The sequence below is a fragment of the Pangasianodon hypophthalmus genome, chromosome 1 (genome assembly GCF_027358585.1).
Source record: "Pangasianodon hypophthalmus isolate fPanHyp1 chromosome 1, fPanHyp1.pri, whole genome shotgun sequence".
Classification (NCBI taxonomy): Eukaryota; Metazoa; Chordata; class Actinopteri; order Siluriformes; family Pangasiidae; genus Pangasianodon; species Pangasianodon hypophthalmus.
Genome location: NC_069710.1, coordinates 1,438,244 through 1,464,150, shown reverse-complemented (window position 1 = coordinate 1,464,150; position 25,907 = coordinate 1,438,244). Strand labels below are relative to the sequence as shown.

At 40.6% G+C, this 25,907-nt stretch overlaps 1 protein-coding gene across 2 annotated transcripts in view; it reads right to left on the bottom strand.

The window, feature by feature from the left end:
- Nucleotides 1-24,715, bottom strand: part of LOC113526505 (transcription factor HIVEP3) — a 56,440-nt gene extending 31,725 nt beyond the window's left edge. For both annotated transcript variants that reach the window (XM_053237853.1, XM_026913594.3), the window contains exon 1: nt 24,392-24,715. The gene's annotated coding sequence lies outside the window, so the exon portion shown is untranslated. The remainder of the gene's footprint in view (nt 1-24,391) is intronic.
- Nucleotides 24,716-25,907: the final 1,192 nt, after the last annotated feature.

Sequence of the window (25,907 nt, the reverse complement as noted above, 5' to 3'; positions counted from 1 at the left end):
AGTGTAATCTATGACTCATTAAGTAAACACCAAAATTCCATGTAACACAGTTTGTAAAAAGGTGAAGTTTCGGTTCATTTTAAATACTCTGCAAATGTAAATGGGTACAAGCGAATTGAAAAATGTTTATGATTTTGTTTTTTTATTAGAAACAAGCAAGCCTGGAAAATAACTAGATCTGTACAACTGTATGGTTGTGTTTTTCTACTGAATATTCAAAAACAAGAACTGGCTCAAACAGGAACCAGTGAAACTTATTACAGAGATGACTGGAACAGTCACAGTGACAACAGAAAAAAAAAGACTGTGTCATCATTACAGCACACGACACCAGGACTGTAAAGTTAAATATAAAAGAAGTGCTTGAATTAGCACTGCTGCTTTGCCTGATTGAACGCTTGGTTAATCACTCATTATTAGAGTTTTATTTATAGATTCAACTGATTTACCCTCCAGGTGCCCACACATTTAATAATCAACTAAATATTTTTACTTAGTTTAATATTTTTCCTTATTTTACTGCTATTCTGAACCATCTGTTTTGTGCTTTGCTTCTGCTATGTTTTTGATTTACTAAGATCTCAGAAGCTCAAGTGTCCTGGGTTCAATCCTGAGCTTGGCTGACTGTGTGTGGAATTTCCCATTTTCTCTCCGATTTTGTGTGGGTTTCCTCTGGGTTCTCTGGTTTCCTCCCACCACTCAAACATGTCAGTAGGTGGATTGGCTAAAATAAATTTCCCCTAGGGGTAAAGAGTGTGTGAATGTGTGTGAACATGACGCCCTGCAATGGGCTGACAGCCCATCCACGGTGAATTCCTGCCTCATGCTCTGCTTTCCCAGGACAGGCTCCAACGCAAACCTGATCAGGACAAAGCCGTTACTGAAAGTGAGTGGGAAGTGAGTGAAGATCACAAATGAGCATGAATCGGATAAATTGTGTGTGTGCAGTATAGAATAACAAAGTAGGCAGATGAAACAATATATAAATAAGGTTTCTGCGTGGGCTAATTGCTCTCAATAGTGGCAGCAAGTTCGGATGTCAACAAGGCTTCCAGAAGAGAGAAACTGAAACTCAAAATGCTGATTAAAGTCGGTTAGACATGTCCAAAAACTGGCTAAAGGATGATATGAAAACAAAATAAAAGTGTAAATATCAGTGTAAACATGCACATGGATTCCGTTAATGATGGCTCAGTTTAAATGCTGAGTGCATCAGCAGTGAATATGTACTATAAAACCAACTTTAACTGATTATTTTTTACTAATTATTTTACTTCTCATTATTAAGACTTGACACTAAAAAGCAACAAACTAACTGAATTATAATCAGCTGTGCCTGAGGGGTCTACACCAGGTCAATGCACCCACCTGTGTGTCTACATCACCTAGTTCACCATGCTGCTGTGGAGATTTAGCAGATGTTTGAAAAATGCACAGAAGCAACTCTCTCCTTACTTTACATATCTCACCTTTTTTCTAGCAAACTGAAGTGACTCTGAAGCTGACTGTGGCATAATGTGCAAGAGTGAGAGTGTGTGTGTGTGTGTGTGTGTGTGTGTGTGTAGCATCAGGAAAAAGGCTTGCAGAGCTCATAGTAACACAGCTGTGCCATTCACCCTTGGGCATCAAGTCTAAAGCCGATAGACTTTTTTTTTTAGAGGAATTTCCGATTAGAAGCAGTGAATAGCCACTGAGCATGCTGCCCTCCTAGATTATACACACCACACAGTGACATCCACTGTTACAGTAGCATGGCTGCTCACTTTGTTTTAAAGTTTAATGTTAAAGTCATAATGTTTAATGACTGCGCATCTTGGTTGGTCTTTGAGAAAGACATGAATAATGAAATGAATAAACTAGATACAGTAGGTACAAATATCCTCAAATACAATTTTATACTTTTAAAGATTTTGTACTTCATGGACAGGGGTGGACAATCCATGTTTGTTTAAATGTAATGCACTTCATGGTGTTGAGAAGCACCTTGATGCTGTAACTACAGTGTGTCCTACTCGCTCTAAATCCCACAGCCTGCTGCACTACACACATCAGCTGACGTGATCTGGTTGACAGTAGAACTGTGGTTTTTGCTAGGATTCATTTGCATACACAGATGACAGACAATCTTTTAGAAATCAGAAACACGGAGGTATGTGGAAACCTTGCTGAAACTGAGCAAAACAATCCAATCCAATGAAAACTGTCTGTCTTTTTTTTTTTTTTTTTTTTTTTTTTTAATTCTCCTGTTACTGTTACTGGAGATCAGTCACCTCAATGGTTAAATACAGTATTAGAGAGAAAATATAGATGATGTCCAGACACAAATTATTTTTTTATGTGCAATGAGAGAACAGAACATCACATCTCATAGCCAAAATGTTGGCCAACAACTTGCTGACCTTTTATTGAGGGTGGAAAAACAATATGTTTCCATGTGTTTCCACACTTGTATTTGTGTATTTAACACTGTCATCCCCACTAAACCGATCGCCAAGCTCAGTGACCTGGGCATCAGCACCTCCATATGCAGTTGGATTCTGGACTTCCTAACGAATACACCTCAGTCTGTTAGGTTAGGCAATCACACGTCCTCTACCCTCATCCTGAACAATGGCATCCCACAGGGCTGTGTGCTGAGTTCGCTGCTCTACTCCCTGTTTACCCATAACTGTGTGCCTCTGCATAACTCCAACATCATCAAGTTTGCAGATGATACCACAGTGTTAGGTCACATCAGCAACTATGATACATACATACGGCATACAGGGAGGAGATCCAAAGCCTAGAGGCACGGTGTTCCGCCAACAACCTCACCCTCAACGCCAAGAATACCAATGAGCTCATTGTGGACTTCTGGAAATCTAAAAGCAGCAGACACTGTCCCATCTACATCAACTGGACTGAAGTAGAGCATGCCTCCAGCTTCAGGTTCCCGGGTGTCTACATCTCTGAGGATCTGCCCTGGCACCATAATACTTCAATTCTGGTTAGAAAGGCGCAACAGCGTCTTTACTTCCTGAGGAGACTGAAGAAAGTTCATCTATCTCCCCAGATCTTAACAAGTTTGTATCGCTGCACCATTGAGAGCATCCTGACCAACTCCAGACCATCCTGGCAGCTCCACGGTGTCTGAATGGAAAGCCATGCAAAGGGTGCTGAAACCCGCTCAACACCTCATTGGTGTCCAACTACCAGCCATTGAACATCTTCACCACAGTAGATGTCTGTGTCATGCACACAACATTAGGGACTCCTCCCATCCCAGTCACAAACTGTTCAACCTCCTTCCTTCCAGGAGGAGATACAGGAACATTTGCTCCAGAACCAGCAGGCTCAGGGCCATCTTCTCCTCCACAACCATCACCCTGCTGCTGAACTCTACACCACACCGTCAGGCCACTGATGTTTTACTGCCTGTCATCCTGCAGCTCTCTTCTATACTGTATATTCTGTATTCTCTCTAGACAATTGTAGTATTATATATCCTAGGTTATCTTTATATCTCTGTATATTATAGGTATATACATTGTATATTATCCTTGAATAATCTAGGTACTGATGTATTTACAATGTATATGTATATATTTATGACTAATACTTGCATATATTATATTTTTTATGCCTATTAGAGTGTTTCTTTTATAACATAGTGTAATTTATCATTCATACTCTTCATTACTCAATAACTACTGCACTTTCACTGCCCATAGCCTTGTGATTTATTTACTATATATAAATAGTGTGTGTGTGTGTGTGTGTGTCTGTCTGTCTGTCTGTCTGTCTATTTATTTATTAATTTGCACAATACTACTATTTGCACTTCTGGTAGATGCTAAACTGCATTTTGTGGCTGAGTACCTGTATTGTGCCATGGCATAGTTGTATCTCTCTATTTTTCTATCTATCTATTAGAAACTGTTAGGATAATGGTGTTTGTTTCCAGGGCTGGACAATATGACAATACAGTACGGAGTCTCATGATAAATTCTATTACAATCCACTTTTTTTCTTTCTTTCTCTTCTTTCTTTCAGAACTTGTGGGTATCAGTATTTTTATTACTGTTACAAACTCAGGAAGCAGATGATTTGATGATTTTTTTTTTTTTTAATTGTAAATTGTGTTTGTTTTCCACTGTCATATCTTTAAAACATTTCAAAACAGATTCAATTGCATAAGAAGAATAAAAAATTCAAACAATGATGGATTAAAAATAGACTAAAACGTTTAAAATCCAAAAAACATATAAAGAGCAAATGAGCATGAGGATGAGATTGAGAATTCAGGTTATCCCAGACCACAATATTTGATATCCTAGGGCCTCCAGCTCTGACTCATATTCAATGATCTCAGAGGCTCAGTGCAGTAAATCTAAAAGAGAAGCTATTGGCTTTCTTTCTCTCTGCTACAGTTTCATAAACTCTTCCTTTACTGTGGGGCTGGAATACTGGTGGGGGCCAAGGCCTTTCCCTTCTCACTCTCTTCCACTCTCTGCCCTTTTTCATTTCTTCTTCTTTCTACTCAGAAATCAACAGTCTGTTTCTTTTGAGGTAAGAAAGAGCGTATGTAGAACAGTAGCGTGGAAAAATCTGCTCAGTCATCAGAAATGCGTCATGGTGATTGATTACTTTTTGGGCTGAAGTCACTTCATCAAAGCATCAGATTAAAAAATAAAATCACTCTTAGCTTGTGTATATTGTAAAAAAATGTGTGAGTCAGCATTTGATAAAACACATCTGCTTCTATTCATGTGCACACTGTAAAGCCAAATTAACGCACAGCATGAGGAATACAACAGCGCAATTAATCATCTTAATATCAGACAGTCCAAAAATTCCTGGGACCAACACACACACACACACACACACACACACACACACCCACACACACGGGTGTGGGTGAACACATTGCTCCGTATATCTTTTCCTTTAAACTCATGATGTCAGTGAGAACTAAACTGAGGGTAGCTTAATGAGACCAACTGTAGCGACTGAATGTGTATCGCGGAGGGTTTAAGAGCTCGAGAGTAAGGTTGTGTCAGAGCTTACAGGCTGAGAGATGTGGGAATTACAGATTGGCTTGTTTACGCCAACTATGAGAGCACCCTACATTCACACTAGCAAGCGACAAAGCAGCTTTCACACTATAATGTACTTGTGAGACAGGGAGCCGTAATTTCAGCCAAGCAACAAAGCAACAACGCAACATTTAAATTAGGGTTTTCTCAATTCTATGCAAATTAGGTATGACAGGGTAAAGCGACAAATCCAAACGATTGGCCCAAATGACTCCTTGAACCAATTCTATGGTGTGTGTGGTCCTCAGTTTTTCAATTCTCTACTCACAACTTTACCTACAATTAGTTTACTGTTTCGTGTACAAAAATTGAAGAAAAATTTCAGTTTCATCTTATCCTGTTATAAATGAACTCTAACCCTAACCCTAACTGAGCATAGAGGTTATAAAAAGAGATTATAGGAGTCTCTGGTGAGTGTACATAGAGCACCTATCTTTGCTAATCTGCCAACAAACTTGTGTGAAACCTATCACAAACCAAACATTTAAAACGAATGTGGTATGTATAAATTATATAGTGCACTGTAGATAATACATTTTATAGCTATGGCATGAGAAATGTCTACCACTATTGCTCATCAGAACTAAAGAAAACAGTGGACAGTGCAACAGCAGCAGCATTCATTATACATCCACAAGAGACAAACTACAAGGGGCACGAGTGAATTGTTATTCGCTAATGTGATCTCTCTCTCTCTCTCTCTCTTTCTCTCTCTCTTTCTCTCTCTCTTTCTCTCTCTCTTTCTCTCTCTCTTTCTCTCTCTTTCTCTCTCTCCCCTCAGTGTTACTGAATTCAGTTCTAGTTTGTGGTTGACTGCTCATGCACATACTCTAGAGTTTATTCAAGCAATACAAAGTCTCTCCACTTTGTGAGGCCCTCTGGACCTTTGCATATTTCCTGTCTGTTTCCATTAAACTGAACTATGAAATGTAAAATATACCCATAGCAAAACGAAGACGGCAACAACACAATCAAGTTTTCATCAGGAAGCCGCCTGAGACAAATGTCAAATTAACATCTTGATTATTATAAATTAGTTTCAGATCAGTGCAAAACATCAATTTCTGTGAAGACATGTAACTTCAGCACATAAGCACATGTCTAGTATGAAATCCGTGCAACCACAATAGACTGGTAGCGAGCTAAAGAGTGGAAACTGATGATACAGACTGATTTAGAGAGACAGAAGCAAGTAGACAGGCAAACAGATAGATAGTCAGACAGATAAAGATAGTGAAAGTGAGACAAAGAGAAAACCCCAGCCAGACCCACTCACTTCTTTCAAATGTCTCTGCCATTTTCCACTCCCACTTATCAATCAGATCTGAGGCTCGATAAGGATAACACTATTAAACTGTCCAGCAGAAGAATGGAAAATACTAAACCGTGGAGTGCTGATACCGAAACTGCTCCACCTTTGAGTGGTTGTAGTCACTATATACTTTTCACACATAGTGTATCTTTCCCCAGCACCTCGCCTTCTTCTACTGGGGGCTGTATGGAGGCATCACACACAGCCTGGGTAAAGTATTTTTAGAGAAAGTAAAGTGTGTTTGTTCAGGTACATCTCCACAGCCTACAGCCAGCACACAAAGAAAGCCATCATCAGGCACAGAGCAAAGTATAGTACCTCTGCAGACAAGATTACACACTGATTTTGTTAGATAATCATTACAGTGAATTCCATGCTTGTTTTGCTGAATACAGCACCCAAATTCAGAAATAATCACCTGAAACATGAGACTAAAAGTGAAACTGATGAGCTTCTGTCTGTTTGCAAAACACTACAGAATGTAAATTGCAGTTCTGTATTCTGGAAATCATGTGGGAGAAACAAAATAGAGCAAAGATCCTCAGAAAGCTTGCCAAACACCAAGCTGACGACCACAACCAGAGTGCATGAATGCATTTTTCACAGCAGTAGCTGATGCCAAAGCCCAGATGCTCTTGTGATTGTACCCTGACTAGCATCAGGGTTTTCCCTGACATAAATTTAAGGCGGCCGCACAAGTGGGGTTTTTTCCGTCCGTCTAAATGGAACGTGAGGATTTTTTTTCCCCTAAACTACCTAAAAAAAAAAACTTGTATCTTTATTGGCTTTATCCCCTGTGGTGTCGGTTAGAGGATAGAAAACACACAGAGTGATACTTTACGCTCACTTGCCATAACTACACTGAGCTGTCTGCAGATGTAACCTTTCAACTTTTAGACCTTTATTTCATTCATTCCATTCCTTAATTTATTAGTAACCACTTAATACTAACTAGTCAGAGTCATGAGGAACCCAGGAACGCCCAGGCCCATATAAAACATACCTTATAAAGTAGTCTAGTCTGCCAGTCTATCACAAGGACATACCACAGCCCCCCAATACACACACACACACACACACACACACACACACACACACACACACACACACACACACACACACACCTAGTGGCAGTTTAGAGTATCCAATCCATCTATCAGTATTTCCTTGGAATGTGGGAAGCAGCAATTTTCATTTTTAATGGCTAGCAGAGGACATGAGATGAGCTGAGTTCTTCATGTTCTTCTTGGTTCTAACAACATCTTTGCTAGGAGACAGTTAACTTACCTCAAGTTAACGGTCTCCTTACTACAGAACAGCAAAAACCTCAGCACTGTTATATTTTTGGATATATCAAACATTTTAATCCTGTAACAACATGGCAAGCACCAGTGACTGGCTCAGGAGATGTGAACAGGAACAGATATGTGGAACCATAAAAAAAAAAAAAACCTACAGATAATGTTCCATACTCAGAGAAGGAGACATACCACAATCCCTCACGCCCATTGGTAGTCGCCATATTGCTTCTCTTGCCTACCGCATAAAGTTCAACTGCACTCAGTGTCGCTAGCCCTACCCATTACGTGTTGCTAACAATCTCTTTGCGTGCTGTCACCAGAAATTGCCAGCTTTTGGAGAAAATGAAACTCTAGTCTCTTTGTCACATCGAGCCACTGCCGGTGTGAACGCAGTGTTAGCATTATATACACAAAAAGTTCTGAGAAAAAGGGTTTCAGCAGAAAACACTGCACCAATATAACCAATGGATCATTGTTATTTTTAGCATGCAAGACTTAGCTTATTGTGGCCACTTGTCAAAGCAGCAAGAAACTAGCAACAGCGCTGTTGTTGAGAGTCCATTTCAGTTCATTTTAATGAGAAGGGAAAAGTTGGGTCTTGCACATCTACTCTTCTTATGAGCTACTGCAGACATTTAGTGTGTTTCCATGGTTACTGGATGGTCCGTCAGGCTGTATTTCTAGCACTATACTTCATTTTTTGAATGCTTACTTTTAATCTTTTGCAAAGAGATAAAGATAGAGAGAAGCTAAAGCAAGCCTGTGAACCTGGCATGACATTTTCTTCACAGAGACTTCATTAACATAGTAACTCAGACACATTATCATGCTCTCAGTAGAAGCGGCCCATTTTATACTGATTGAGGACCACCTAACTTCTCCTAATTTAGCCAACTCCCAATATACTTTACATCTCATTTACAGTTTTCTCAGTCCAGGAGAACAAACTCATGCACATTTTGATATGAATTACGCTATACCTGTCACCAGTACTGGCTCAGATGTTGCTGTATACTAACATGCCTACCTGGCCACGCAGTTTTTCCTCGAAGATAATTGCCAAATCAATAGAAATTGGTCTCAAATCAGCACAAACATGACTTTCAACACAAATGGCACAAATGTGAAGTGTGCATCATTTATCTCTGTCCACACCCTGTGTGTGCAGCAAAATATAGCATATGTGGGGGCCTCATCTGGCATCTGAGCAGTCAGGAGGCCTGAGCAGTTAGTGTGCACTACAACAGACCTGAATCATAAATCTGTATGAATGTATTTTTGTAAAAAACACCAGCAGCACGCAGGGTCCAAGTACTCGACGCGGTTAACGGCAGTTCCACAGGATGAGCTCATATGAAGTGTTAACAATGCAGATCCAACTATAGCTACGGCTGCACCAAGATGAAGTGTGAGAGAAGCAGAGCCGTAGTGTGAGTGGGTGTTTGTTTGTCGGATTGTTTCCCATCACAAAATCTTCCACTCGGGCATGGTGTAATGTAACGTTATTGGATCCTGATCTTAATTAAATTACATCTAGTGTTTAAAAATGGGGCTTTGTAAAATGAGCTCACTAACAGTTAAAGACAAGGATGTAGTAATAGTTACTCCTCTAGACTTCAAGTGATGCCACGCTGAAAACCATCATGATCATTTCTACAAAAAAAATCTATAAATGCTGCATGCCTCGGAGTCACGCTAAACTTTATAAAATCAACTTTTCTGTGGAACTGTCAGAGGCAAAACTTCGGCTAGAGGAGATTTCAGTAAAAAGTTCATTTTAAGCCTCGCACAATTCTGAGCACAGACCTGCAAAGAGGCAGCAATGAGAGATAAACCAGTGTTTCACCCACCAATGCCCACAAAGCCAACTTTTAGCAATTAAAAGTCTCTACTGATTTCTAGGAATAGCTGCTAACAGTTCAGCTCAAACTAATTACAAGTGGTTAATGTTACACAGACAGACCCCCTAGATCATTTACTCCTTCCAATATGCATCATAAGGAACTTATTAAGGCTGCAACAGCTAATCGACAGATTTAATAGCTGAAATTATTGGCAACAAATTTCATTATTGATTATTGATCTACAGTACGTTATAAAGTGCACTACGGCAAGCAATACATCACTTCACGTCACACCACAAGCAGCAAAGCTTTTTAAATCAATTTAACCCAGGAGCGCTGTTTTTTTACTTTTTAAAACACACCCCAATATATATTTTTAATATACGTCAAGTCATCAGGTTGGTTCAAATGGAAGGTCCTGAGCGTCAGTCATAAAAGAGTCAATTCTCTGATTCCAGGCACTGAAGAATAAGAGTCAGTCCCAAACCTTTGGAGTCAAATCCAGACACTGAAAATTATTCACCTTGCAACACTGCAAGCAAAGTAAATTTATTTAAATCCGAGTGCTTCTGATAGAGTGATAGCCTTTTTCTAAAAATCTGACCAAGACCCTCTACCAGTGATTGGTCCACTGTTCCCACCAATATAGCTGAAAAAAAAAACAGTGTGTGGAACCAGTAAAAATGTATGCAATACCCCTGACCTTATGTTAGCTAAGGTGTCTGGTTTGAAAAACGTGTTTGACACGTGCTTGATGATTGTTATGACAGATACAACACTGCATTGTAGCGTAGTGACCTGTTATTTATTTAAATGCTTTGTAGTAGTATTTGTTGATTGAAATAAATATTCTTGGTATTTAGTATATTTACTAATACATTTACTAAAGATTTACTAACTTTGAATTCACTGAAAAAGTCAATCGATTATCGAAATAGTTGTTCGCTGCAGCCCTAGTACTTTTACAGCAAGATAAAATCAGCAGCAGCTGATTAGCACATTATAAAAATATAACTCCACAGTGTTCTAATATGCTTGAACAAGAGGTAGGAGGAAAGTGGCCACGCTTCCTGTTACACATTTTGCATGCTGCAAAGTCTTACACAGTTGATCCTAACAGCTAACAACCATGGAGTGAACCATGCAAAATCTTTCGCTCTTGTCTAAAGACTTTATTCAAGCATTTAATTATTCATTAAAGATTTTTTTTTTTTCCAAAGCATGTTCTGCTGGCTTTAAAGCAGTCTGTTAGTCATGGAAAACCCAAAGACAAACTCAAAGCATTTCTATCATACTCAGACATGAAGAACATGATACTCCTCATACCTCAATGCTGCTTTAGGCTAAAGAGTAAACCATTTTTCTGTAAATATTGAGAAAACTGTGGACTTCTTGGTTAGGAAACTCTGCATACCTGGCCACTCGCCCAACCTTATTTAGAAGGACCATACACACTGAACAAGGGCCAGGCTGTTTGCTGAGTCTACCACTGAGTGTATGTGTGAGGAGGATACACGACTACATCTCCCACACAGGCAGACAGGCAGACAGGCAGACACACACACACACACACACACACACACACACACAACTTTTACTGTGTGTGAAACCCAGCTGAGACTCTCTTTCAAGGACATTCATAAAAATATAGGGCTTCCTGCAGTAGAAGTGAACAAACAGCATGTCTGTGTTTACAGCAGGGAGACCCACACGAGCCAAGAAGACATAACACACTCATACAGAATGCTTATTAACTAGTGCTGGTACAATACCTTTTGGCATCGGTTCAAGATTGTCACTTAAACCATGCCACTGCAGGAGGGAAAAAAAATCCATGCTAATTTATTTTTAAAAAAATCATGGAAAAAATTTAAAATGAATAATGGCACAGAAACAGATCTTTTATTTTTTTTTATGATGAATAAGTACAAGAATGCAGAGAAATTTTGATGCCGTACCTTAAACCATAAAATGCAACTTGAGGAAATAAGGAAGAGAGTCCAATTTTAAGTTCTTACCCCGTATTTAAGGTTGTCTTGACTTTATTACTTACATTAACCGCACAGTAATCTCGGTTTTTAAGTCTTGCATCCTTGTAGTAGATAAATCCCTCCTCCATCACTACAACTGGCTAGTAGTTCTAACCCATAATCACGCCATCGAGTAGGCGTTCAGAAAAACTGTTCACATCGCTGTAGCAACCACAGCAACCCACATATTTTCCAACAAATACCTTTTGCTATACATTCACTTCTCATCAACTGGTAAGTTGGTTTCATTTTGCTGTTGTATTCGCTGTTGTGTCCACCATGTGTAGTGCCTCAGGGATGTGGTTTAAAGTAAAGGGAATCTGTGTGAGGGCTGTTCATGCCCAAATTTGAACATTTCTTACTGTTATAGTTTCAGTTTTCAATCACTGGCTACGTTCCCTGTACAAGGGAATAGGTGTACAGTACACTCGTATCAGCAGCAGAATAATTCATGCCAGTAGTGTAAAATTGTAGCGGTGTACTGTTGTCAGTAATTTTACACCTCGATACTTTAATACTGGTACTCTTACGCAACCCAATATGAACACAAAAATCCCCAGGAGAGACAATATAAAATCTTTTTTGGACCCCGAGTACTCAACTGAACACCCTGATAAAACTGAATCTTGTTCAGATGAACGCTACTCTACTCGAGAACAACTCCTTAATGCATAATTAAAGACTTCTAAAATTATCTGCTCTTTAGATGACCTTACCTGGCAGCAGCAGGCACAAACACAGCTATAGGCATTGTGAAACCTAGACAAGACAGTGACGAGATAATAGGATATGTGAAGCTGCAACTCTACATTGTTCTATATTCAGTGTATTGACAGGGGGACTGTGTGGAACAAAGGCCTCAGACAGAACGGGTGGCCTGGAACACTAAACACATCCTACTGCTTCTCTTCGGAATCACAGACTCATTCAGCCTAAACCTATAGAATTATTGGCACCCATCATGAAAAATAACATGCAAACATGCAATGTGTGATAATTTCAGAATTTAATTTACAACATCCTTTTCCAAATGCTTTGCCAAATGCAAGTAGTGCTGTTTTTTTCTACTAATGATCATTTTCTTAAATGATCAGCTCCCTTACAATCAATACTTTGTGATGCCTGCCCTGGAGAATAACACTGTAAAAGCACAGTAATGTAGCAAGGTTGGAGACGCATGTAGAAGCTCCATTATTCCATGCAGAACCATTTCTGCTCCTTCATATTCTTAGGTCTGAGCATGTGGATTTCCATCTTCAAGACCACAAGTTTACAGTAAGGTTCACTTCCGGAGACTGAGATGATTATTGCAACACATCGGTTTTGTGTTTCTTTAACCATTTCAGTATTGATTTGGAAGTATGCCTGATTCATCATCTTGCTCTAAACTGTGGCCATGTCTGAACCTCCTGGCAGAGGCAACCAGGAAAACAGGCATAGTCTCAACAGTCACAAAGCATCAATAGGGCCTTTTGCACACCGCTTTAGCTCCAGAACTAAATTTACAGTACTAAAGTACAGGGCGATTTTGTTGTGTCTCGTGTCCATCTATCGCTGTTCTCCATACTTGCGGAATAAGTCGCCGCTACAGTATGTTTACACAGCGTTTTAAATCATGGCGGGTGAGGGCGTTTTCGTACGCGTTTGGCCAATCAACGTCTACTTACGTCACGGATAGTACCAGTTGTTAGAGGTTAGAACCTGCTCTGGAGTAGGAGCTCATTTCGTTCTCGAAAAAGGCAGTCAGTACTAAAATCACACCCAGTTCCGGGAGGTGCGAAAACGCCAAAAAGTGGGTAGTTCCACAATTAGTTCAGGTACTATGAAAAGGTTCCCGTGGTGCGAAAGGGCCTATTGATCCACCCCTTATTTTACAGATCATCAGGTGCTTTTCCTTGTACGCAGTCCCATTTTGTCGCTAACATGCTGACAGTGTGGATGACCAAATGTTTGACTGTGGTCTACCCTGACCACAACACACAATGCCAACGCAAGTTCTAATGACGCGTGGTGAAGTTCAGATGCTGCATTTTGTCGGATTCTCCCAGGCAACGGTTCTCCGCAAACGGAATGTGAAAGCTTTCGTTATGGGCCATTATTATAATATATAATATAAAATAACCATTAATGTGCTTAATGGTATTTTTAACTTCTTATGTATTTTTTATATCTACTACCTGATTTGCGCAGGTCAAGAAACATCTGTCTCTTTTGTATTAAAAGTTCTTTGGTTTTTCACATGGTAGTGGATGAAAAGGCATTTTACGTGTGCAACTTCACATTTATACCACAAGGAACCAGGACATAGTTATAATCAACAACAGAGTTCTTTCAAAAGCGACAACGGTTTTGCAAACTAGCAATTCAACTGGAACATAATTAATCTTATTTACTATGTTGACCTTAAATGTGTAAGACTGTAAGCGCTTGACAGAGGATCTTAGAGTGGGTGGATTAAAAAAGGCAGATAGAAAAAACACTGACAATTTACTACACATAAACGGTTTAAACATTTAAACAACACAAAGACATCGTTGCATGAACTAGTAAACTTCAGCAGAGTTTAAAACAAAGTGAATCACATTTATAGCATGACAGTAACTGGAGAACAGACTGTCTCATAGGAGAACTTATCCAGAATGTTTGTTTTTAGGGTCCAAAACCAACTGGGCAGTGAGTTCTATCAAGCCGCCCCCCAGGCCAGGTTTAAGCCACACAGCAGGTCTGATGGTGGTACCGAGAGCTGTGCAGTGACAGTTGGCTCCTGCTGGACAGTGTTGGTGTGTGATATGTTGGACAGAGTGGGTATGTGTGATCTCTTTCTGGGTTTGGCAGCATTCTTGCTGCTGGCAGCAAGGCAGACAGCTGCAGAGAGCCGGGACTCGAAGAACACACGGTTATGTAAGCACTGACAGCAGCTCTGATTCAGTCACTCTGCTTACAGGACGAGACCCGGGGTTCCGGACCAGACTGATAAGCTCTTCACAAATATTAAACATTCAACTACTGTACTCTCGAGATATACACAGTTATAGATACAGGATTAAACTTGAATTTTATTCGTAAAAGCTTTCTCAGCAACATTATATTATTCATTATCCGGCTACTGAATTTTTTTTTTTTTTTAACTTTTTGTCTTTAAAAGCCAGTAGACTCAATAGAATTTTTTTGTTTGTTTGTTAAGGATGGACTCATGTAACGTACTGCAGTTACAGTTAAAACCTGTTTTGTAATGGTGTTAAAACATGCAATGTCCTATTACATTGTTTCTTGAGCTCTACATACACCATATGGCCCAAGAGCTGTGGATACCTGACCATAGTACTCAGACGTGCTTTTCGAACATCCCATTCCAGATTTAGTTCCCTTTGCTGTTATAATAAACTCAACTCTTCCAGGAAGGCTTTCCACTACATTTTGGAGTGTGGCTGTGGGGATTTGTCTATGCAACCACAGAGCATTAGTGAGGTCAGGCGCTGATGTTGAGTGAGGAGGTCTGGGGCGCAGTCAGCATTCCAGTGCATCCCAAAGGTGTTCAGTGGGGTTGAGGTCAGGACTCTGTGCAGGACACTCGAGTTCTTCCACTCCAACCTTCACACACCATGTCTTCATGGAGCTCGCTTTGCGCACAGGAGCAATGTCATGCTGGAACAGGATCGGGCTCCTTAGTTCCAGTGAAGGGAAACTGTAATGCTACAGCATACACACACATCCTATACTAACCAACACTGTGGCAACAGTTTGGGGAAGGGCCACATACATGCGTGATGGTCAGGTGTCCTCGGCCTTTGGCCATATCGTGTATCTATATATAGTGAAATGAAAAATGCTGTTGTATAGGATACGAAGGTTTATAAAACAGACTTGGAAACCCAGCCCTTACACAAAATACAGACACACTAACAGTCACAATCCTTTATCGTCCATAGCACAGGGACATCACAACACATCTAAAGGATGCCTAGTGTCTTACCCAAACATCTAATGCCACAGAGGCAAGAGAATTTGTTCAGGAGTGCTCCCTGCTGCTGCTAAAGCTCCTCACAGCTGGAGGAATTTCCAACCAAAACCTCTTCCTCCCCCTGAGCACATATCTCTCCAGCTGAACGTGCAGGCTCCAGGATATCTCACCAACAACCTCAAAGCACCACTGAGACAACTGGGAGCCCAAAAATGAAGGAGAAAACAGCAAGGATGTGAAAACACACAGACACAGACACATAGAAGGAAGTTGAGGTTACAAGTAAAGGAAGATAGGATGCAGACAGAGAAAAATATAGGAGATTTAAAAGTGAGGTTGTCTGTCTCTGTGTGTGTGTGTGTGTGTGTGTGTGTGTGTGTGTGTGTGTGTGTGTGTGTGTATGCACGTGTCAGTGAGAGAAGGGAAGCGATGAAGCAGACGGAGTGTCTGTCTCTGGCTGGCTGAACAGCTGAGTCACGAAGGTTCAAGATTTACTTCTTCACCAAGCACTTAAATGAGCACTAATAAGAAAAAAAGAAAAAGAAAACTCATCTTGTACTGTTTTTGTTTGCTTTTTAAATTCCTCTACATAGGTCAGAATCAAAATATACTATTTGTACTAGCATGAGGATATGCACCTCTGTAAGTCGCTCTGAAGAAAAACATCTGCTAAATGCTGTAACGAAAATGTAAATTAAAAAAAAAAAAAAAAAAAGTATTTCATAAAAATCCAAAGAGATCCCCAAAAAGACACAAAAGGATTCATAAATTTGTGTCCATATACAGCATTTCTGTGTGTAATGGCATAATAAATGTAAAAGACACTAAGGTACAAGTCGAAAGGGACTGAAAATAAGATGAACTCAGGCGTGAGTTGTGCCTCATGCGCAAAATATATATGTGCTTATCTTAAACACAAGTCTTCAACCAGCCATGAAAACCTCAAAAACAAGTCTTGCTATAAATGCATTTTTGTGCTGCGACTGGTCACTGAGGACAGTGCCATGAGCTCCTAGAGGCATACTTGTGGTGTTCATGGTGGTGATGCACTGCCGTGTTGCGAAAGTGAGCGGAACGCACAGTAAACACAGCTATTCGAGCAGACACCACGGCTAAAGCACCGAGTTCTTCTGCCTCTCATTCTTTTCCCATGGCACAATCACTAACACTGTTGAACTGTTGCAAATCATCAAACACTAACAAGTCAGCATTGTTTAAATTTCACGCAGAAAGTTTATCGTTTAACGCGTCAGGGCTATTTACAGTAGAACCGCAGTCAGGCTGATCAGATGAGTTTGCTTCTACGGACAAGGAAATGCTATCTTCATCTGCAGAGGTAGCCAACGCTCCCCTGGGTCCAGGCCAAATAATGTTTAACAAGACCGCACAGCATTCGCCTAGACTCCTGACCTAAATTACACACAGTCAGCAGCACGGCGCTCCAGGACAAACCTGCAAACTACTGCTAGTGTCCGACACTTAGGTAACAAAAGATATATAACACAATTACGGAGAACAGGAGACACAAAAAAAGCACTTTATCCATGGACAAAAATGATGACAACAAAAGTTACAAGAAGATACTTTGCTGAGGAGCTCTTTACAGTCAGAAATTAGAAAATTATACCACTTGGCCCAGTAGTCTGAAATGTTACTTCACTTTAAACAAAAGTGTTAAGGACTATACAGTCATGACACAGAGCTTTCCTTTAGCTAAAAAGTGACAGTATTGTGAATATCTTTCTTTCAGCCCCATGTACAGTGTGTGTGTGTGTGTGTTGGCATGTTATGAAAATATTATGGAAACAGTGATTGTACAAGCTTATGCAGGGCTTCATGGTAAACCCCATGCTAAGCAGTAATCTTAACATCAAGGTCATGTTTCTTAGATGTATCATATTTCTTGTTATGCCAACAACAGAATATTCAAGAGTCAAAAGAGACTGAGTGAGTAAGTGAGGACGTAGTGTGTGTGTGTGTGTGTGTGTGTGTGTGTGTGTGTGTGTGTGTGTGTGTGTGTTTGTGTGTGTGTGCATGCGGTTACAGGGGTAATATTTATAGGCCTCTGCATGCTTTTCCTCCTGGGTGCAGGTGCTCAATTATTCCCCAGTGTTTTAAAGTACAGGAGCAATAACTAATGACATGAAAAGATTGTGTCAGCCTGTGCTTTCTTCTCTCCCGGGGATTTTGTAGCCCCTGTGTACACCGTCACGCTACAAACAATGGCCAAGGGATGTTCCAAGTGTGAGTGTGTGAGCAAGTGTGAACATTACGAGGACCAAATACGAACAGCTACCAGCAACAATCAACTGTGCACAAAACTGCTGTCAGTTAGCATGGAAAGTTCAGGTAAGTTATTATCATGGCTGGAAGAAGATTTGTGGCAGGTTCAGTTTCATTTACCGCTTTACTGGTGTCATAAAATGGGATGATTTACAAATGCAAAAGATGTGTAATCATTTGGATCACTTTGTATGATGTTTATGCATTTTTAATTTACTTCTGTTGTGTTGTGCAAGTTGGAAGCCCACAATTTTTTAGAATGTCCCTGTATGCTGTAGCGTTAAGATTTCCCTTCACTGGAACTAATGGGCCCAAACCTGTTCCAGCATGACAATACGCCTGTGCACAAAGTGAGGGCCATGAAGACATGGTGTGTGAAGGTTGGAGTGGAAGAACTTGACTGACCTGCACAGAGCCCTGACCTCAACCCCACTTAAGTATGAACTGGAATGCCAACTGCGCTCCAGCCTTCTCATCCAACATCACAACCTGACCTCGCTAATACTCTTGTGGCTGAATCGGAAATTCCCACAGCCACGTTCCAAAATCTAGTGGAAAGACTTTGTAAAAGAGGAGTGGAGGCTGTTATGGCAGCAAAGGGAGGACCAACTTTGGAATAGGATGTTCAACATGCACATAGGGGTATGATGGTCAGGTGTCCACATACTTTTGGCCATATAATGTAACTGCATATAATGTTTTGGGGATGTGGAAGGAACCCAGAGAACCTGGAGGAAACCCATGTGGACACAAGGAGAACATGTGAAACTCAATAAAGACAGTGACCTGAGCTCAGAGTTGAACCGGGGACCCTAGAGCTCTGAGGAGGCAACGCTACATACTGCTCCAATACGGCAGCCAAAGTCATTATGGCAGACTTATTAAGACTGGACCTGCATCTGACAGGTTAAATAATGCCAAATAGATTTGAGAGCTAATCCACACAGCATTGTACTTACCGCATAATACAAGTTCTGACAGTGAAGGCACTGCACAGGATACAGGATACTGCAGCTCAAGCCTAATAGTAAGCACACCCCACACTAAAGACGAATCCTGCCAACTTCCAATACAACAACAAAGTTCAAGCCACTCCTCCCTCCTCCTCACGTCTTACCTGAACCTCGGCTTCACTGGTGAGATGTTTCTGGAATCAGTGTGATGAAATTAGTCTTACACTAACCAAACTGTGGTGAGACTTGCACAGTGTCTCACCAGCACACAATGCTGATATGAAAAAGCAAGCAATGAAGAGCGTGTGGTTGAAATGTGATAGTGGCAGCGCTGATGTTGGCATGCCGAGCTGCAGTGGTATAGCTAATGATTAACTGATCACTGCCATCACAGACACAGACTCTGATTGTGAGACATGTAGCAGGTGCTAAGGCAAGTGAGTATTTAGAGGTAAAATATTCTGATCTAGAGCTGGAGAAGGACAAGTAGAATATTTGAACTGATGGCAAAACAAACAAAAGGGATATTATTTATGCCATTATGCACAGAAACGGTGTTACGAACACACTTCTTCACTGGCTGTAACAGGAAAGAATGTGCTCTGAATCAGGATGCCAACACGAGGAAGGTGAAAGACTATTTTATCGCTAGACACATAGCAGCCGCCTCCAGTTCTTACGCCAGGTTTTTAAAAACAAGCACAATCATATTTCAACAGCATCACTTAGTATTAGAGCTGTTTTTTAAAATCATAGTGTGGTGAGACAACCATTAATGTTTGCTTCAATAAAAGAATAATGAGATTTAAACAAAAACAAGCTTGCATTTATTAAGCTAAAGCTGTAAAATGTTATAATTATAACGGGCATGAACTAGCCAGTGTTAAATGGAAAGCAGAGCTCTGGCAGAGTGTCCGTGGCCAGTGAACTAATACAGTGGGTTTAATGCGAGTGAGGAACGCTTCTTCCACAGCACACGCGCCAATAAATCAAAGCAGGAGTTAGCAGCCATGTAACATCTTCACGCATGGCAGGTTGAGACGGGCAAACATAGGTGAACCGTTAACTGATGGATGCTGAGGTAGGTCAGCCTCATTCAGTGTTGCCTTATACTTCAGATGCTTGTCCTTGCTTCCCTCATCCATCCTCTTCCTCCTAACAGCTCATGCCATATTCTCCCTGCTGATATACTGCAAGGCCGTAAACAAGAGATTAATAAGTGAAATGAGAAGTGTATGATGCTGACCTTTAAGCGATTACGGGCCCAAAATACCTGCCTGGGTAGAGATACATTGTGTTTTTATGTGCACTATTCCATGCCCTTAGACTTGCTTGGGGAGTGCTAAGTGTTGCGAAATGTGCTTTCACTGAGAGGGAAAAGAGGTGACAGACTGAACAAGGGCTCCAAGAGAAAATGTTTAAAAATGCTGAACAATAAGAATAATATTCCATATATTATGTAGGCTATAACTTGATTTTAGACTTGGAGTATTCAACTAAAATTTGTGAACTACATAAAATTCCTTGCTTATAAAGATCTAGATAAGCAACTAACATGACTGAATGGCGACAACAGTTACCTTTTCATACTCAACAATTAATTATTAATTTATGGGTATACATAAGACAATTCAAAGGCGTAATGTTTTGTTTCATAGTGGTGCTTCACTTTACCACTTTTGATTAGCACCATGGACTCTGAACAGAGGAGACACATCTGTTTTGAACTGGACGCAGAGAATAAACACTTTTCTGTCCAATTGTCTTTCATCATTCTGTTTTCATCTCTAAGCCATGTCATCTCTATCAAAGCAAAGAGGCTAAATACAATAAAAACAAATCTATAAAAGTCTGCAAAAATGCTTCCATATCTCAATGATCTGTCTTCAGCTAAATAATTCACACAAATGCATGTGATTGGCCAGAACCAACCGAAAGGACCTGCTACAGAATCCACAGGGGTTGAGTTCAAAAACTAGAGTCACTGAACTACAGTGAGGGTTTTTTTTCCATACATACAGTTTTTTTTTTTTTCCAAAGGCTTGATTTGATCCACTGACAACTTTGCAGGGTCTGCATCCACCAGCTGACAGCCCCTGCTTTCTGCAAAATCTGTAACACTCTAGTCTTTCTGCCTAACACTGTACCAAAACAGTGGGCCTCGTTTATCATTATTGTCTTTTCAACCATATACAGCTGGTCCGGTACATAGTGAAACAAAACAACGTCTCTCCAGGACCATGGTGCGACATAAAACAACACAAACCTACACGAGACTACACAGAACTAAGACTACACAGATCTACACAGGACTACACAAAGTGCACGTGTGCAAACATGTGCAAACAGAGCAAGACACAGAGCAACAAACTTCTTAAAACAGGCCAATAGGCAGAGTAAAGGACTCCGCAGTGCCGACTTGTACACGTAGCAAGCCATTTACAAACGTCTTGGAAACACTGATTTTCTTCATACTGACACGTGTATGTTGATAAACCCATAAAGTGCAAAGCACGTTCTGACACAGCTCATGTGCATGTAGTGACGCCCACAAAAAGTTCAAGTGCACAGACAACTGGAAGCAGGAAATGCATGAACAGGCTAAAAGCTGAAAGGCAGAAGAGGAAGCTATTTTACTCATTACTATGCCAATCAGAATATTTAATAATATATAATATTAATAACAACAAGCGAGCGCGTAATCTTCCCTTAGCTGAGGCATTTGTTTACAGCTTATGGCTGTGCAGGTAGATCAAGTCGAGGTTTACATCATTTAGTTCTTCTTATGCGTAAATATACACACACTCAGGAGCACGGGTACGATACGAATTTTTTTTTTCAAAATTTACAGGATTTACACGAATATCAAAATTCTTGTGTAAATGCTTGTGTGAAAGATTTACGAATAAATCTGTTCATATCCAGCTTGAAAAATTAAATGCAATGTCAGTACGATTATAATTACATTTATTCATTTCACAACACTTTTCTCCAAAGTGACATACAAATGAGGCAGAATCCAATTCAAGCATAGAGCTGTTCAAGCAGGAAAAAAAAAATAAATAAAAAATGTGCTGCAATTTTCCCCCAAGTGACCACAAACAAATCCAAGATCATTGTAGGGACAATCAGAGAAAGCCACAGCTAAACACAAGAGTTTAAGTAAGTGTTAGTGGTAAAACACCACTCCCGAAGCAGTCAGGCAAATTATCTTACAAGTCAGAGTGCCAAGTAACACTCGCAATCACAAGCAACAAGGGTCATTCATCTCCAGCAGATAACGCCTGAGAAGTAGTGAACACACCTTCATAGACATACACTGCCAGTCATGTTTGATTTTCAACAACCTCAAGCACACCTCGGAGCTGTGCAGGATATTTGGAGAGGAAAGAGACGGAGCTGTGTGTGAGGGAAAGACTGGCCGAGTCACCAGACCTTAAACCACTCGAGCTGCTGTGAGAGGCCGTGAATCGAAAAGTGAAAATTCTTCCCTATCAACTTCCAGGAAGGCCTGTTATCTAAGTGTGCGACAGTAATGGCAGCTAAAGGAGTTTTTTTTTCAAGTAAATAATAAACTAACTGTCAAATATAATTACTATTTATATGTCATTGTATATGTCATCATTGATTTTCTCAAAGTTATTGCCAAATAACTAATAAAAACTAATAAAACCTTTTATTAAAACCACTGTGAAAAGCAAGGTGTCCCTGAAACATCTGTCAGGCAGTGTGTATGGGCGCATCAGTAAAAACACAGACTGACACAGAAAAACACTGACATTCAGTTTTATGTTGACAAATTTTCATTCAAATGCCCCATTTTGCACGTTCAAGCATAACAGCGTATTAGCATTCATAATGCGGCTGATTCAGCCAATGAGTACAGTGCTAGTTCTACAAAACCCAAGTGTAATGAGCAAACAAAACAGCAGTGGTGTCACATCTTGCTTAAGAAAGCAAGCAGTGCTCATTACAATTCCTGTGACCTTAACAGATGTCTCCAAAAGTCTGGCATAAAATCCAATTCAAAGTCATTTTATTTATAATCTACCGCGGCTTGTCTGTCAGAGCAAACTGACAGCACAGGGACAGAATCCATTTAAATGATTTTGTTTGTTATAATCTCCAACAAATGGAGAGAGACTGATTGTTAATAAAACTCTTAAGGTGTCAACTGTAACCTGCTGAAAAAAAGAGAAAAATCAGGAACCAGATAAAATTACGATAAAGAAAATGATACTCTGCATACTCTGAAATCTAAAACGCTTGATTGACTTGATCAAATTTCCATGACAATGCCTGATGCGTAGACAAGTAGGCTATAAAATATTGCTCCAATCTGAGGAAAAAACGCAGCCGATTCTGGTTCTGTACACGATTTTTTCCCCAATATTTAAAGCAATATAAGCCAACGGTTAGTTAACAAGACTTTTTATAATTTATAATTATTTGGCACTGTGAGGTTGAAGTCATCTTGAGCGCTTGGCCCCTGTCTGAGCCACATAACATAACATAATATAATATAATATAATGAGTCTCACTGAGCGAGCTCTGTGTCTGGTAATAAAAATGAACTGTGTTGTAGTATTTCTGTTCGTTTGCTCACACTACTTGCCTTGGATGGGCATAAAGACGCTCAGCACAGGACACATAACAGGAGACGCGGTGGGTGAATGGTATCAAGGGCAAGAAATCCTCACCTGAATGTTTAAACTCTTTAAACTTTCCCAAAAATAACAGACTGAGTTTAACTAGAGCGCAGGGACGATAGACGAACGTGATCTGCACTGGGGCCTGAGGTATGTTAATGTACATTTAGGCGTCACATATAAAGTGAAGAGAAAAAAGAAAAGAAAGAAAGAAAGAAAGAAAGGGTAGGATTTGCAGTAATGTAGTCTGATAAAAACAGGATGCTTTGCTCAGAGAGCTCGGTTTGTCACTTGAGGAGCTGCAATTTGACTGAATGAACAATGTATAAACTTCATTAAATATTTGTAGACAGGAGTGGACAATTAACCTGTTAGCTGGAGGACTTTACTGGAGAATGGCAGTATGTCATCTGTGTTATGGCAGTACTGCTGTTAAATAAATACTCCCAGTGCTCACACACTGCCTGGCACTTCCAATGTGCATGTCACTTCCAAGAATATCAGCAGTCAGTGCTTTCCAGGTTACATGTAAAGCCTGCAGTGCTGTCTTCACTCCACTGGATAGCAAAAACCAGCTTTCTGCCTACTGCAGCCTGAGACACAACTAGAAGCAGGCTTTTCTCACTAGCTTGCTCCACTCCTGCATTTCTCACGTCTTGACTTGGAGATTGCACACAAACGAGTCATTCGTTGTCGTTGCAAAAGAGCCAGCTGGGTTACAGGAAGTCCATTTTCACACTCGCGAGCAACCCTTCCCAAAACTAATGGTACATTCCGAGTCTCACAGCTGGCTTTCTGCTCTCTTTTCACATTCCTCTATGGGGTCTATTGCAATTCTGAGGTTATGTCACTACTGAACACCGCATCTAGCAGGACACTAGGACATTTCTATTCACCGCTCAGACACACAGCTGTCCTTACTGTCCGCTTTAAAAGCGCTCCGAATGACATGAAGTGAGGAAGATGAAGGTGTCCGGCTTTACCTGGCTGCTGTCCTCACTGCCGCGGGCATTTATTCCGGACACAACCGACTCCAGAGGTCTGCATCCCTGTCATACGACGTGTGAGTACTTCTGCTTCCCTTCTCTCTCTCTCTCTCTCTCCCTCTCTCTCTCTCTCTCTCTCTCTCTGTGTGTGTCTCGGCTGTTCCTTCTTTCCCCTCCTCCTTGTCAAACGGGAAGCGCAATCCCGACATTCAGCCGCGCAGCACAACAACACTCACTCTCAAACCACGCAAAACAAGTTCGCACCGCGCCGCACCACGCCGCACCTCCCTGCACGAGACGCCCCGAGGGCCACGCCCCCTCCTTCCTCCCTCCACTGGACGCTCTTAAAGGTTCTATGCTCATTAATATTCATGAGGCGGCGCCAATAGACGGCGCTCATTGGCTCAAACGGTTCCTCTGTGTGTTTTTTTTTTTTTTGCTTCGTTTCCCCCCCTCGCTTGAGGCCGCTGTCAGATGACGTCATGGAACATTCCAAAAATTCCAATTTGCAGCATTCTTCATTCTTGAATGGAGAATCTCACAGTGCATAGGAACCATCTATTTCATTCATATGCTCACATTCACATGAGATAAACAATTTCTCCTTGAACCCCACTTTGATAACCTCTACTTAGGGCTGCTAGTGTACAGCCAGTGGTGTGTGAGTGGTGTGGCTAGGTTTCTGAAAGGGATGGAACCATCTAATTACTGTATGTACAGGACAAGGGTCCATTTGCACAATAGCTGATTTGTTCCTGGGTGCAAAATGAATAGTCACATAATGACATGGCCATTTGTGGGGTCTGTGAAGCATACCCTGGGGATCCATGATTGTTTAATTTAATTACAGCAGTGGAAATCACACCCCAACATTATCAAACTTATTCTATTTATTATCACCTCACAGCTCCAGGGTGTCCGGTTCAGTTCTCTGGTTTCTGTCTGTGTGGAGTTGAGCATGTTCTCCTTCTTTTCATGTGGGTTTCCTCCAGGTTCTCTGGTTTGTTCCCACTGTCTGAAAACATGCCTGTAAGCAGATTGGATATACGCTAAATTGCCCATATGTGTGAATGAGTGTGCGAATGTGTGTGTGAATGTGTGTGTGTTTGTGTGTGTGCCTCATCCAGGTCTCATCCAGGGTGAATTCTCCCTCCTTACACCCAGTGTTCCCGGGATAGGCTCCGGATCCACAGCAACAATGATTAGGATAAAGTGGTTACTGATGATGCATGAATGAATCATAATTATAATTGATTTCTTATAGTCATTAGCTGCCTTCACCGGTCCTTCGAATTGAATTAATTAGGCCTATAAATGTCGACTTGGACCTAATGTGTTCTGTCTGTGGAAAGTTCAGGAAAGCTCTAAAGTGCTAATAAATAGACAAAATATTATTGTACATATTTAAATTATGTTCATTAAATAAATCTGTACTGAGGGAGTCCATTTAATTTCCAGTTCAAAGTTACTGAACTTTTAGAACTTATGCAAAATGGTAATAAACTTGTCAGAG